The following is a 16,472-nucleotide window of genomic DNA, read 5'->3' as shown; positions in this document are numbered from 1 at the left end:
GCTCCTCTGCTATGAGCCTGCTTCTTCCTCTCCCACTCCCCCTGCTTGTGTTCCCTCTCTCGCTGGCTGTCTCTATCTCTGTCGAATAAATAAATTTTAAAAATCTTAAAAAAAAAAAACAATAGCTTGCACTTTTAGTACATTTTTTTAGTAGTCAGACTAAAGTGAAATGAAGATAAATTACACGTGACAAATGGAGCACTACCTGCATTTTCACCTCTCTGTGGTAATGTTTATGCCCATTGCAAGAGTGGTACATCAATGACCTCGAAGGCAATGCATGCTGAGACAGCTCAAAACCAGTAATTCTGCCAACACATCCTGCAGGGACAGGCTTTCACAATGACAATGAGGTGAAATCTGCTTGGAGATGCAGAATGCATCACAAATATACAATCATATGTGAATATTTTTAAAATCCAGGGGATTAGTCTGTGTAAGCTTAGCGAGCCAGAACTTTCAAACACCCTTGATGGACTTAATACACATACTGGTGCCCTGGAACACTCACTTCCAAATGCTGATGTAGAGATAGAAGTCAAGGGAGAGAACTGCTGCTCTACCTGGAATCCAATAACATTTTAGAGCTGATAAAACAGCAGCTTAGTTTCCAATATGGTGGCTAAGGAGAAGCTGGCCATGATTTGGTTTCCCAGCAAAGTTAGAAGATGCTTCTGTGGCTGTTACTGTTGCTGGTGGTGCTGGGGCTGGTGGTGGTGATATGATGGCAAAGAAAATTGCAGCTAATATCAACTGGATGCACACCATGTTCTAGATTCTTTAATAAGTACATATTCTATTTATCCTTGCAATGGCTCAATAAAGTAGAAAACCTTAAAAAACTCATTTTAAAATGAAGAAATTGGGGTGCCTGGGTGGCTCAGTCGTTAAGCGTCTGCCTTCGGCTCAAGGCGTGATCCCAGAGTCCTGGGATCGAGCCCCGCATCAGGCTCCTATGCTGGGAGCCTGCTTCTCCCTCTCCCACTCCCCCTGCTTGTGTTCCCTCTCTTGCTGGCTGTCTCTGTCAAATAAATAAATAAAATCTTTAAAAAAAAATAAAAATAAAAAAATAAAATAAAATAAAATGAAGAAATTGAAGCCCAAAAAGATGAACTAACCTGCCTGAGGCCGTATACCTTTATCCAAAGCCCAGATTTATATTCAGTTGTCTGACCCTAAAGCTGGCACACAGAAGGAGTCAGAAATGGACATGAACAAAATGTGTTTCTGTTGCTAAAATCCCTCTTCATGTCTGAATGATTTTCCAATAAAATTAGATAGCAGATAATTTCATAGCGAGTAGCCACCCATATAATGTTAGAAGTGATGTAGAGATCATTTATATAATTCTGTTCATTTAAGCAATAAAAAATAAAGTTCCAAAGAAATAAGCTGCCTTCTCTGAGACCACAGTCAAGTCAGGGCAGGGCTGGGATGGAAACTCTTCCTGACTCCAAACTAGGGTTCATCACTTTGCTTCCTTCCCCCTAACTGGCTTGATCAATTTAATGCTACATGTCATGTTGCCCATCCTTCTGTTATCCTGATCTGCTGTCGCCAGAAAGCAGTGACTGCATGAACCAGAGGGTATCCATTTACAGACTCACCCACCCCTGGCATCATGAACAAGCCCCGTGCTACTGTACTGTAGCTCATACCAAACAGATTATGTGGCAGTTAAACATAGCCACCTTCTTTGGGACAGTTACATTCTTCACTGATAAACTGCCATTAGATGCTGTCTCCCTACTCCTGCAAGAAGTCGGTGGATGGAACACTGGATGTAAGATGTGCCAGAACCAGGAACTGATCAGATTTTTGAGCACTTGCATTTCCAGACACCGGTCTATATGCTGAGCACGCAAAGGTGACTACAGTTAGCAGTGGAGATTCATATATACAGGAAAAAATCAATACAATACAATACAATACAGCTGGTAGTATGAAAGAGTTTGACCAAGCACTCTGGGAAACCTGGATTGGGTAGAATAGTTGGGGAGGGACAAGAAATGCTTCCTGGAGAAGAGTTTCATATGACCCAAACCCAGAACTGTCTGATTTACATATTTCAAATCCAGGATGCCAATGTATTGATTTATAAAGGGAACCACACCATGAATTATATCTAGTTATCCCTGAGAACTCCTTCCTGTTGCTTAAGTTCACATATCAAATTGTAGATGAGAAACTCATCTGGTCAATGAAAGAACAGAAAAAATTAAAATGGGATTTCCAACATGAAAAGTAAATCAGTGTATAGTGTATATCAGGATCTTATTCCTCCTTCTGTGCAAATTATAATAAGGAAGGATGGAAGGAAGAAAAGAAGGAATGGAGGGAGGGAGGAAGGAAGGAAGGAAAAGGAAAGGAAAGGAAGGAATAGAAACATGTGTAAATTCCTTTTTCAGTAGTCAGGGGGAGGTATAACCCATAGCCTCACAATTCCTATAAAGGCTGCAGAGGAGGAAAGCAGCTAGGTCCCTGGAGGCCCTGGAGGAAGTGAGGAAAACAGCAAGAAGAGCAATGCCAGGGCTCAGCAGCAACACATTTCTCACAGGAAAGAGCCTCACTCTGAATATAGAAAACAGCATGGCTTCTCTGGAAATACCTGCCACAGGACCTGGGCACTCAGGGTCGGCAGCAGGAAACTTCCTGGGCCCGATCTGGCTCAGGAGCACGGAGGAGATGGGTATCTCAGGGAATTGCACGACCTCCAGCTTCCACTGTGATGGAGAAAGCCAGACAGAATGCTATTACAGCAGGAAAAGCTGGACGAGACAGAAATTCCTGAACCCATCAGAGAGCTGTAGTTGCAAGGCAACCACCCAGTCTGAAATCGAAGGAGACAAGCATCTCCAAGAAGAGACAGACAGACACAGCACTGACTTGCCTGCAGCACGACTCAGAGGAAGACAGGTTACATTCAGACAAGTACTGAAGGCCAAGTGTGAGCAGCACAAGGGCTCAGAACCCTGCGAGCCACAGACAAAGGGGGAGTTCATACTCGCTCAGTCTTCGGTGCAGAGGTTCGCTGGGGCTTCAAGAGAAAGACGGAGCAGGGCACCCTCAGTGGTGGGGGTCTGCAGGAGGAATACGGCTGCCACCAGCAGAAAAGGCAAAAAGCCACACCTGATTCTTCTCCCTTACGAACCAAAAGGCTCTGGCCACTGAGACAAGGCAGCAAATCCCATCACTCCCGTAGCAGAGGTGAAGACTCACACAACTCCATAAGGCAAAAGGAAAAAACTCTTTTCTACTTGGGGACCATGAGAAGTCTCTGGGCTCCGGAGAGAGAAAACTACCCTTCTCAACCCAGGCTTGCTGGCACCAGGCAGACAAAAAGTCCCTCTCTGAGGTCAAGGAGCATAGGAATGCTGAAAGCTGAGGGTGGAGCAAAAACATGGAAAAAACTTTCCAGCAATCAGGCCTCCAACCTAAACACAAAATAACTCTACAGAAATTTAAGCCAGGACTGCACTGAAGACAATCATAGCAACTACATCCAAGCTCAGTTCAAATCCTGCCTAAAAAGACTCCATATTCCACACTAATTGCATAACAGAAGAGGCATGCCTGTTTCCAGACCTAAATGTTATTTCCCTTGGTCTCTACTGTACCACACACAAAGTCTGGTATTTAATAAAAATTTATGAGACATGCACACCCACAAACACACACAAAGGAAAAATAACGCACTGTCCAGAGACAACTCAATCAACAGAACCAGACTCAGATATGATGCAGATGTAGGAACAATCATAGAGAAAATTTAAAATAACTATGATTAACACGTTAAAGGATCTAGTGTGATCTTAGTATGGCTTTAGAGCAGTATCATAATATGCATTAATATACATATTCACCAGACAGGAACACAGAGCACAAAATAAATCACTGCTGCTAGAATAAGACATGACTCATATTAAATAGAGCAGTATACTCTGCAATTATCCTATAGTCTCCAAGGATTTGCTATTTTCTGTGCTCTGTAATTCTAATAAATGGGTTTGGTGGACACTATTTCCAAACATCTGGGATTACCAGTTCAAGAGAGTAAACACAATGATAAAGAAAACAGTGTAATGAGTGCAAAGAGAAAGAGAATTGAAAGTATATTACTGACCACACTGTTTTACAGAAAATTTTAAGTGATAGTTGTGACAGTTGTGACAATCAGATTGTCGCTAATTGCCCTAATATAAAATGAAAAAACACAAGGTCAATGCAACAACTGTAAGAACAAATACAAATTTAAAACAAGAGGCTTAATTCTTCCTGATTCCTCTCCTTTCCTTTTTCTCACAACATTAACTCTAAGAAAATTTGTAATTCTAAGTACTTTCTCCTCTTTGAAATGACTTTATATCCTTTTGAAGACTAATTAAGCCTTCTGTCAGCTTCATGGCTTGAGGAATGCCTTTTCTCAAGGACCTGGGAACCATCTCCTGAAACATAAACTTCATGGGATTCAGCACCATCTCCCAGATTCTGCAGAACGGTAAGCACCTAAGTCAGAGGCCAGGTTTCAAAAACTACCTCCCGGGGCGCCTGGGTGGCACAGCGGTTTAGCGTCTGCCTTCAGCTCAGGGTGTGATCCCAGCGTTATGGGATCGAGCCCCACATCAGGCTCCTCTGCTATGAGCCTGCTTCTTCCTCTCCCACTCCCCCTGATTGTGTTCCCTCTCTCGCTGGCTGTCTCTATCTCTGTCAGATAAATTAATAAAAATCTTTAAAAAAAAAAAAAAACTACCTCCCATCTTAAAGATAGGAGAAGTTTGTTTTTCCTCTGGATAAAGCCAATTAGCTAACACAGATGGTCACCTCAGCTCCCAGATGAATCTTCGATGAACTGTGTGTGATAAACAGGGCTGTGAAGTCCTCTTGGGGACTAGTTACTGTTTATTGTTTCAGAATCTCTATGTTATAGGTTACATCTGCTTGGCTATGTAACAGGATGTGATTCCCTCCTGCCTTCACAGTCTCTGAGCAAATTGCTTGTGATATGCAACACATTCTGGTTTAATGCTTATTCAATAATGAAAGTGTCTTCTTTTTCTATTACCTTTGTCAAGAGAATGTCCAGGTTGGAAGACTTTATTTTTAATTATATTTCCCTAACACTCTCCACAATTACTGAGAGTATGCTTCGTCCCACCAGAATTCTGCCACAGGACAGTAAAAAAAAAAAAAAAAAAAAAAAAAAAATGTGTGATGATTACAACTTTAAAGAAAGGAGGTTCTGTTTTCTTATACAGCCTCTGACACTGTACTAAGCTGTACCAAGATTCTGGACCCACAGGAAACATCAGATCAGAAATGTTTACAATTTTCAGCTCCTACATTTTAGTGTAATTTTTACACACCAATAAATAACGAATACTGGAACTGACTCTTTTTACTTTAATTTAAATGTAATGGAGCCACATGTGGCTGATGGCTGTACTATTAAACACCAGAGGTTTAAAAATTATGTTTGCTTGCTATTTCATGTTTCTACTCAGGAATTTGGAGTCTCAAGCAAGGCAAGAAAAAGTCCAACTTTATGTCCCCATGGGTCCACCATATGTACCCTTAGGAGTCAGATCACCTCCATACTTGTAGCCAAAGAGTTGCTTGAACTCACCCACAAAACTTCATCAGGCATTAAAGAAAATAATACCAACAGAAACTTAGATCTACACAAAGTATTGTAGAGTGACCAAAATGGTAAACTGTGAATAAATATAGAAGACATTTTTACTCATTTTTAAAAGATAATTGACTGCTTAAAACAAAAACAACAGCAATCTATCGCCGGGTTTATAAGAAACAGGAAAATAGGGGCACCTAGGTGGTATAGTTGGTTAAGCTTCCGACTCTTGGTTTCAGCTCAGGTCCTAATTTCAGGGTCATGAGATTGAGCCCTGCCACAGGCTCCATGCTTAACACAGAGTCTACGTGAGATTCTCTCTCTTCCTCTCCCTCCACCCCTCCCGCTTGTGTGCACTCTCTCTCTCTCCCTCTCTCTCTGAAATAAATAAATCTTTAAAAAAATTTAAATTATAAGAAACAGCGATATAAAATCTGTCACTACAATAGCAAAAAGGATGAGATGATATAATAGAAGAACATTCTCTTAAAGCTGTCACATTAACAATTAAGTACATAGTATTTCCTGAAGATAGTCGGTGAAGGTTTAAATATGCACCGTATAGACTCTAAAGCAAGACTAGTTTGGAGATAAAATGTAATACTAAATATTCTCAATCATAAAAGAAGAAAAGGGGAACAACAAACAAGTAAGACAAGCAGAAAACAAATGGCAATATGGTAGATTTAAACCCAAACACAACGTTACTTATAGCAAACACTAATGATCTAAACACTCTATTTAAAGAAATTGTCAGACTGTATGAAAAAGCAAGACCCAATGTAATAAAGAGTCCAACTCCACTTTTAATATTTGATTGCTGACAGCATTGGACGCCCAGGGCTCTCTCCCTCTGACCCACATCTGGGCTAGCTGGTAAGAAAGCCCTTGGGCTCCCTCCCTTGGCACCTGCAGGAAGTGCAAACCAAGCAAGCCCTCATGTGTAGGAACTCTCACCCAGGGCCAACTGCTAATCACAATAAAAGCCCTCCCGGCACTGAAGTCTGGGACCATGCCACACTCTGCCCAGAAAGCCTCATTATTTGAGTACCTTCTTGGTGCGGACCTGGTATCGTCAGTTGCAATTTTTTTTGGAGAAGGGTCCATTCTACCTTCACAAGATAATCACAACACCCCCACTACATGATGTCTATTAAAAAACAAAGAAAACTTTAACTATAAGAACACATCTAGTTTAAAAGAAAGGATGAAAAAAAACATACCATGCCAACATTAGTCACAGGAAAGCCTGAGTGGTTATATTATTATTAGACAAATTAAACCTCAGGACAAGGACCATTATCAGGGATGGTGAGGTACTGGCATAGGATGGATATATAGATCAGTGGAATAACAGAGGACCTAGAAACAGACCCACATATGTACATGTCACAAAGTTTCCAAGATAACTAATTACTGGAGTAAGGATAGCCTTTCCAAGAAATGATGCTGGAACAACTGAATGTCCACATGAAAAAAAAAAGTGCCCTAACCCTTACTTAACAAAGACTTATTCAAAATAAATCACCTGTCTAAACGTAAAGGTAATACCATAAAAGTTCTAGAAAAAAACACAAGACAGTCTTAGCAAATTTGAAATAAGCAAAGATTTCTTAAATAAGGCCAAAGGGGCACGGGGNGGGGGGGGGGGACTACCCAGAAGCCATAAAAGAAAAAGTAATGAACTGGATGGGCTTCATCAAAATGTAACCCATCCCACTGTGGGGGCGCTAGTCTCTCACCTCGCACCGCCCCTCCATGCCTGGCCAGGACAAGGTAGCGGTGGGCACGGCAGCCAGGAGGCCCCCATCCCCATCCCCCACAGGCGGCCTGGAGGCGGCATCGCATCCTGCATCACCTTCCCCACCCCAAGTACGTGCAGAAGCAACTGGAGCTACGCGAGCGGCCACACCGGTGAACCTGGGCTTCCCGGACTGCATGTGCGCGATGGTTCAGGCCCCAGGGCTCCATTCCAAAGTGGCCAACAGGTCGGGATGCGCCATTCCTCAGCAACCACACGCTGGCGCCTTGGCAACAGCACGCGCCTGCTGCCCTGGGGCCGAGGCGGTCCTGTGCCTCCTGGAGATAATCATGGTGAAGTTCACTCACGGCCAGATGTCCCTGAACCCCAAATCCAGAGGACTCTTTCAAGGGGGTCACAGAGATTCTGTGGAAACAAGGGCTGAAGGGAACAAGCCAGGACCTCCTGGAACAGCTGGTACGTATGGGTCAACTCCAGGAGGCCCTGACCCGCAGCTCTCGCGGCGCTCCCAGATCTCGCGTGAACATACCCCGGGATGCTCAGGACCCGGATGCGGGGCATGCTGGCCTGGAGGCGTGGGACCGTGCCTGCGCACTGTGGGGGATGAAGGGCTCGAGGCATTCTAAGACGGCAGAGACCCGTGTTTGGGCTTGGGCCGGGACTGCATGGACGTGGCCATTCTGTTGGTCATCTGTGATGAGGTGGAAGCTCAAGTAAGTGTGGAAGACTAACTGAGCCCCAGAGGGTCTGCGCGGGGAGCAGGGCCAGGGGGGCTGCCCCCAGGAGCCTCCAGCCCAGCCCCTGCTGCCCTAGTATCATGATTACAGAGCAGTCCAGCCAAAAGACCCCCTTCCCCATCCCTTGCACTGCGTGGCCTGGGTCAGTTCCCTGTGGCCATCGAGTCCACACGTTCTGCAGTCTGACACGACCACTGTGTCCACGTGTATGGCCAGGGCTGGGTGTCCCTCAGGCCTGTGAATCATGAGCTATGTGCCTCTGTGTCATGTTCTGTGTCACATGACCCTGTGCCCTGCTTCCTGGGGTGCCCGTGTGGCTTGGGTCTATAGCCCTGGAGCCATCGCCCAGTCCCAGCCCCGTGCCTTCCACTCTGGGCAGCAGAGGCACCTGCCGCAGCCTACCACAGCTACCTCTGGGCCTTTGCCTGGACTCCCCACATTCCAGGGGCTTCGTGCCCTAGCCCCCCTTATCCTGCCATGGACCTTAACTGACCTTCAGTCCCTCCCTCCTCTAGCACAGGGTGGCACCTGGCATTCTCAGGACCATCTTCCCAAAACAGAATAAACCAGATTTGGGGGGGGGGGGGGAACCACGGAAGAAAGAAAAGCAATCCATATATTCGTCATGGAACTTTTATTCAGAATATATTAAAAGCAATTCGAAGTCCATAATTATAAAACAATATAATAAAAATGAGCAAAAGATTTGGACAGACACTTTGCAAAAGAAGATATCCACGTGGCCAATATCCACGTGAAAACATGCCTGACATCATTAGTCATAAGGGAAATGCATAAATTAAAACCACAATGAGATAATACCTACACACCCACTAGAATGTCTGTAATGAAGAAGACTGGCCACACCAACCATTGGTGAGGATGCAGAGCAACTGAAATGCTCATACATTGCTGGTGGAAGTGAAACGTGGAGAACATTTTGGCAGTTTCTTAGGAATTTAAATATATACTTATCATATGGCTTAGCAGTTTCACTCCCAGATGTCTAAATGAAAAGAAATGAGAACATATGTCTACATAAAGATTAACACACACAAATGTGCATAGTAGCATTATGCATAGTGGCCAAACACTGGAAGCAACACAAAAAGCTCATCAGTGGGTAAATGGATAAACAAAATGTGGTTTATCCATACAATGGAATGCTGTTTGTCTAATAAAAGGTAACAAACTACTGATATCTCAGCAACATTGATCAATCTCAAAAACACAGTGCTGAGCCAAAGAAGCTAGACACAAAAGAGGACATACTATATGAATCCATTTGAATGAAACTCTAGAAATGGCAACTCTACCCTGAAGTGATTGAAGGCAGATCAGCAGCTGCCTGGGCTGGGGTTTTATGGGGGTGGTTGACTGGAAAGCAGAACAAGAGAACCTGTGGGGATGATAGAAATATTCTGCATCTTGGTTGTGGTGGTGTTTTCAGGGATATATACATTTACAAAAACTCACGTTCTGTGCTTAAAATAGGTGAATTTTATTTTATGTAAGTTACACCTCAGTAAAGTCAATTATTAACTTTGCTAAAGTCTCTTCTGAATCTTCCTTACAGAAAAATCAGAAGTAACATATGTAGATACTCTCCCCTCCAGAAGAAGCTTAATCCCACCCCCTCACCTCCAGTAGGATAAGTGGAACTTAGTGACTTACTTACTTCCAAGGAGTATAGAGTATGAAAAGGGAAAAATAACTTTATAGTATAGAAACCTGACAAATTCTATCTTAACCGGGTGATCAAGGTTAACATTCCCAGTGATGTCATGTATGTGGTCAGTTTCCCCTTCATATGACGTGATGAGAAGGCACTTCACCTTTGCGATATTCTTTCAAAACGCCTAGAACCCCAGTCTAATCATAAGAAAATAAGTCAGTCAAATACAAAATACCCAACCAGTACCCTCAAAACTGCCAAGGTCATGAAAAACAAGGAAAGGGTGAGAAACTGTCCCAGATCAGAGGAGACTAAGGAGATTATGACAACTAAATACATTTGTTAAATCCTGTACTGGATTCTGGAATAGCTAATGGACATTAGTGAAGAAAATTAATGGTAAAATCCAGGTAAATCCTTGAGTTCAGCTAGTAGTAATAATATTAATTTTCTGTTACTTCATAAGCAATTCCAAAAATACATTCCCTCCCAGTTCTATGAATCAGAAGGCCTAGCACAGTGGGACCAAATCCTACCCTCAGGGACTTACAACACTGAAACCAGGCTATCAGCCAGGCTGTGCTCCTTTCTAGAGGCTCAACAATTTGGGTTGTTGGCCAAATTTTTGTGTTGCACTTGTAGAACTGAGTTTCCCATTTACCTGCTTGTTGTAAGCTAGGAGTCACTCTAAGGTCCTAAAGCTCTCAGAGTTTTGCCACACGGCATCCTCCATGTTCAAAGTCAGCAAGAGAATTTTGCTTCTGTCAAATCCCTCAGACTTTGCCTCCGACTTCCCTGTCTCTGAGCTCTAGACAAAGACTTTAAGGGTTCACGTGATTATACCAGGCCCACCCTGATAATTTCCCTTTCCTGAAGTCAAGTAGTATGGATTCTTTTTATTATTATTTTCATTTGGATTCTTAATTGCTTCTGCAAAATCCCTGGACAGCAACACCTAGATTAGTACTTGATTGAATAACTAGGAGAAGGTATGTGTATACCAGGTGGAATCTTAGAATGCTGCCTACCACAGTGATGTACCAAGGCTGATTTCTTAGATTTGACAGAAGTACCATAGTAATGTGAGATGATAACATTAGGGGAGGGGCGCCTGGGTGGCACAGCGGTTGAGCGTCTGCCTTCGGCTCAGGGCGTGATCCCGGCGTTATGGGATCGAGCCCCACATCAGGCTCCTCTGCTATGAGCCTGCTTCTTCCTCTCCCACTCCCCCTGCTTGTGTTCCCTCTCTCGCTGGCTGTCTCTATCTCTGTCGAATAAATAAATAAAATCTTAAAAAAAAAACACACATTAGGGGAGACTGGATGAGGGGTATATGGAAACTCACTGTACCATCTTTGCAACTTTTTTAAATCTAAAATTATTCCAAATAAAAAGCTAGTGGAAAACAGTATCTTCAAAAATCCTTGGTAAATGAAATGTGTCATCTCTTGCCTGCCGGAGCACAAACTGGTAGAATTTCCATATTCAGTTACTATAAATAATAACAACAATGTATAGGATTGAGGGACAATGAGGAACAATAACAATGAAGGAGGCAGGAGAAGGAGGGAGAGGAAGAGAAAGAAGAAAAGGAGGAGAAACCGGAGGAAGAAGAAGGGGAAGGAGAAGCAGCAGCTAACACTTATTGAGCGTTGAAGCGCCAGCATTTCCTTCAGTACTTTGTATAAACAATCTCATTTCGTCTCTGAACCAACCAGCTAGGGCATTATTTTACTGAGTAATCTCCCTATTTTACAGATGGGGAAATTGCAGTAGAAAAGGTTACATGACTTGCTCAACGTCACACAGTTAATAAGTGGTGGAGCTGGGAATGAAATTCAGTTAATCTGTCTCCTGAGTTCTCATTCAGAAGCATCTTCCTGGGGCACCTGAGTGGTGCAGTCAGTTAAGTAGCCAACTCTTGGTTTTGGCTCGGGTTGGATGGTGATCTCAGGTCGTGATCTCGGGTAGTGAGATCAAGCCCCATGTTGGGCTCCACAATGAGCACGAAGTCTGCTAAAGTTTCTCTCTCCCAATCCCTCTTCCGCCCACCCTGCCTTGCACTCTCTCTCTAAAATAAATAAATAAATATTTAAGGATAAAAAGAGAAGCATCTTCCCATTTGATCTCCCACAGTCCATGCATCCACAACATCAACCCATTCCTTCAGCCATCCTGTTCTTCCCTCAAACAGAGAGCTTCCAAAGAAGGTAACATAGGCATTAGTTCACATTTGACCCAAATACTTCTGCAAATGTGATCCATCACCATGGAAGCCAAAAGGATGTTGTCCTGAACTGCCTTTGCATAAGAGAGTATTTGAAACTCCAGTCATCTTAGGTGCCTTTTTTTCTGTGCACAGAGCTCATTCTAATGAGTTTGTGTTTATCTGTAAACACGTTTTTATACCCAGAGTTTGATCAATTGCAATTATATATCCAATGAAATCTTACCAACTTACCTATTTTGAAGNGTGCCTTTTTCTCTGTGCACAGAGCCCAGAGCTCATTCTGATGAGTTTGTGTTTATCTGTAAACACATTTTTATACCCAGAGTTTGATCAATTGCAATTATATATCCAATGAAATCTTACCAACTTACCTATTTTGAAGCAGATGTGAATTATCCAATTCATTCTGAGAACAAGAAGCAAAAGATTCACTTGGAAACCAATTCTTAAGTGGAATTTTTTTTTTAAGATTTAAAAGAGTGTTCTCTTCTTATTTTCCCTGTAATAATAGATGGTTTTCTATCTAGGCAAGAATATCAGCCAAGACTTCTGTTCTCTTACAATAAGTCATCTGTGCCATTGGCATTCCCACTATCTGCAGCAGAAGAAAATATTTTTAATCAACTCCCCAAAATAACTAGGACTTCAGGCATCCCCCAAAACATTGGTCCCAACTTGCCTGCTATTTTTCAAATTTTTGTCTAAGGAGGTCATAGATTCCTCAGGATTCTTCAGGTACCCAGTAACAAAACTCAGCTTTTGTTTTGTTTTGTTTTTGTTTTGTTTTGTTTTGTTTTTTGGTGGAACTGTGAAAACAGAGTGGATCAAGTTATCTCTCCATGGATACATGATAGGTAGGTAGGTAGGTAGATGATAGATATCTCTATTTTACAGATCACTTGTTTTCAGGATTGATCTCATCCTCTCCTACTATATAAAGGAGAGCCTCCTACATCGTGAGAAGACTAGCATTTGACTTGGGCTAATACCTAGATTATCCTATTCCAGCTAGTCACCCCCAGGAGAGCTTCTCTCCCCCCATCTTTGTATGAAGTCCCAGACTGCCTTCCCACCCCTAACACAGATTACTGTAGCTAAAAGATGAGTTAAAATGATTGGCTAAGCCTGGACCATGTTACCTTTCAAAGGCCTTTAGTACTGTGGTTACTTAGTGCTAATGGTTAGCAACCCTACCCAGACTGGCACCAGAGAGGGCTTAACCAGCAGCCCCTCTGCTGTTTGCCAGATACGATGTTGCTCATCTGTGTCACTTGGCTTTTTTTTTCCCCCCAAGGTCATCTACTTGTAGACATGCCTAGCTCCATTGAAGACACTTGTAAAACCAAAAAAAGAGATCCTGAACACTTGGTCAAGGATGTGTGGAGTGAAGAGGCCCCATTACTGTAGCTGGTGGGTAAGCACCAATCAAGACCCTGAACCACAACTATGGTTAGTGATACCTCTGTCATATCTGTTTCCTTATCACCACATCCCTACTTGCATTTCGATCCACTGTACGTCCTAAAGCCTTATTATTTATAACTTGGATGAATCACCTCCTCTCTTTCTTCCTTGCCTTTTTAAGTATATATTAGTTTATTTAGTGGCTATCAGGTGGTGGTTGGAAAGAGCAGAGCTGATTTAGCCTTCACATCCTAAGACTTAGAAGGTATCTGGTCCCAAATGCTCAGAGATTTTGTGAATATGGATTCCTGAGTTCTTCAGCTGACAGTTCTTCTCCATTAGAAAAAGTCTCACTCAACAAAATGCCTATTAACACTCCACCCCCTTTTAAATTCCTTTAAACATCTTAAATTCATGCTGCTTTTTATTTATTTTTAATAAAAATTGTATATACTTAAGGTATACAACATAATTTGATATACAGATTAAAATAATTCATTCACAATAGCATCAAAAATTGTCTAAATAAATTCCTTGAAAAAAAGATGCATACACTTCAATCTATGAAATATTGCTGAAAGAAATGAAATTACTAAATAAATGAAGAGGCATTTGATGTTCATGAATTGGAAAACTCAATATTGAGCAAATTGGTCTATTAGTTTAATGCCATTCCTACCAAAATCCCAATAGCTTTTTATTTATTTTTTTTTAAAGATTTTATTTATTTATTTATTCGACAGAGATAGAGACAGCCAGCGAGAGAGGGAACACAAGCAGGGGGAGTGGGAGAGGAAGAAGCAGGCTCACAGCGGAGGAGCCTGACGTGGGGCTCGATCCCATAACGCAGGGATCACGCCCTGAGCCGAAGGCAGACGCTTAACCACTATGCCACCCAGGCGCCCCCCCAATAGCTTTTTAAATAAATTGACAAGCTGATTCTAAATTTTATATGAAAATGCAGAAGACCTGGTATCACCAGAACAATTTTGAAGAGAACAAAGTAATTATACTCCCTGATTTCAAAACATATTACAAAATTATAATAATCAAGACATTGTGGTATTGTCATATCGGTAGGCATATAGTTCAATAGCACAAAATTGAGACCCCAGACATAAAACGTTATATTTATGGTTAATTGATTTTGATAAAGGTACCAAGACAATTCAATGCAGAAAGGATTGTCTTTTTAATAAATGATACTGTGATAATTATATATCTGTAGTCAAAAAAATCATAACTTAGACCCTAACCTCCACCCCCCCACACACACACACGCAAATAGACCATGGATTTAAATGGAAGAGTTAAAACTGTGAAACTTCTAGAAGAAAACAGGTGGAAATCTTTGAAAACTTGGATTAGGGAAAGAGTTCTTAAACACACCAAAAGCATTATCCTTCAAAGATAATGTTGATATATTAGACTCTACTTGCACTTCAAAAGACACCGTTAAACTACAAGATACTATTTTACAATCACGAGGACAGCTAAAATTTTAAAATCAGGTTATATCAGGTACTGGCAAGGATGAATAGAAATTGGTGCCCTCATACATTGCTATGGGACTGTAAAATGGTTGCTGCTACTCTGGGAAACAATTTGGCTGTTCCTCGAAATGACAAACATTAAGACATCATATGACCCAGCAATCCCATTCCTTGGTATATACCTAAGAGAAATGGAAATATATGCCCACACAAAACTTGTATACAAAATATTCATAGCATTATTATTCATAATAGCCAAAAAGTAGAAACGATATAAATGTTCATCAGTTGATGAATGAGTAAACAAAACCTGAAATATCCATGTAATGGAATAATACTCAGCCATAAAAAGAATGAAGTATTGATTCATGCTATAAATTAGATGAACCTTGAAAACATTACGCCAAGTGAAAGAAGCTAGATGCAAAAAACTACATACTTTATTATTCCATTTATATGAAATGTCAAAGAAAAGTTTATAAAGACAGAAAATAAATCAATAGTCGTCTGGGACTGGGGGTGGGAACAGGCATAAGGAAAACTTCTTAGGATGATAGAGCTATTCCAAAACCGGATTGTGGTGATAGATGCGTAACTGTAGAAATTTACCAAAAATCATTGAATTGTAAATTTACAATGTATGAATTTTAGTAGGTAAATTATGGCTTAAAAGAGCTGTTAAAAAATAAGTCAGTAATGGGATCATGTTAAAAACTAAAAAAATAGAAGTCGAGTAAGCCCACAATAAGGAGCATTGGCAATAGATTGAGAGCCTCTAAAACAGCATCTTCAAGAAGATACTATTTGGTAGTGCCCACAGCTCACTCACAGAATAACCAGAAATATGGAAATGGGCAAAAAAGAAAGAAAACACTCCTCTAAAAGTCATACCAGATATTTACTGTCACTTTAAAAAAGTGACAGGTACAAATAGTGATGAGCTACAGTATTTATATTCTCTAAATCACATTTGTTTCACAATATCAAAATGCTTACATAACTGACAACAGATAAGATACTCCATTAGAAGAGAGGGTGAAAATATGGGAATCCTCTCTGTCTGATACACTTTTATTTTGTTCTGGCTTTAAGCTTTAATTTATGTTCTGCTAATATGCTTCTAAATTTTGTGCAGTTGGCCACACTATCTGCTGAGAAAGAAAAAAGTAACACATGTATTGAATAAATTATTGTTTTATTTTATTTGTGTATTATGTCACACTATTAGAACTAGAGGGACTCCCAGAAACACTAGTCCATATTCTTTATTGAAGAGTCTGTTTCTTGCCATTAATGCACAAAACTACAAGAGGTTGACTTACTTTCAGAAGAAATCAACAGGAGATTACTAATGAGCCTTGATTTAACTCACTTTATACATTGCACAAACAAAAGGGCATTTCACTTTCAAGGAGAATTATAAACACAACACAGCCTATTACAGTCATTAAATCATTGATTTTGATGGTAAGATTGGAATGCAAGCAAGTAAAACAATTTTTTTTAAAAGACTGGGCTATTTCCGTAGTCTTAATAATACTC

Source organism: Ailuropoda melanoleuca, chromosome 14 (genome assembly GCF_002007445.2).
Source record: "Ailuropoda melanoleuca isolate Jingjing chromosome 14, ASM200744v2, whole genome shotgun sequence".
NCBI lineage: Eukaryota > Metazoa > Chordata > Mammalia > Carnivora > Ursidae > Ailuropoda > Ailuropoda melanoleuca.
The sequence above is the reverse complement of the archived record's forward strand: the minus strand, read 5'-3'. Positions refer to the sequence as shown.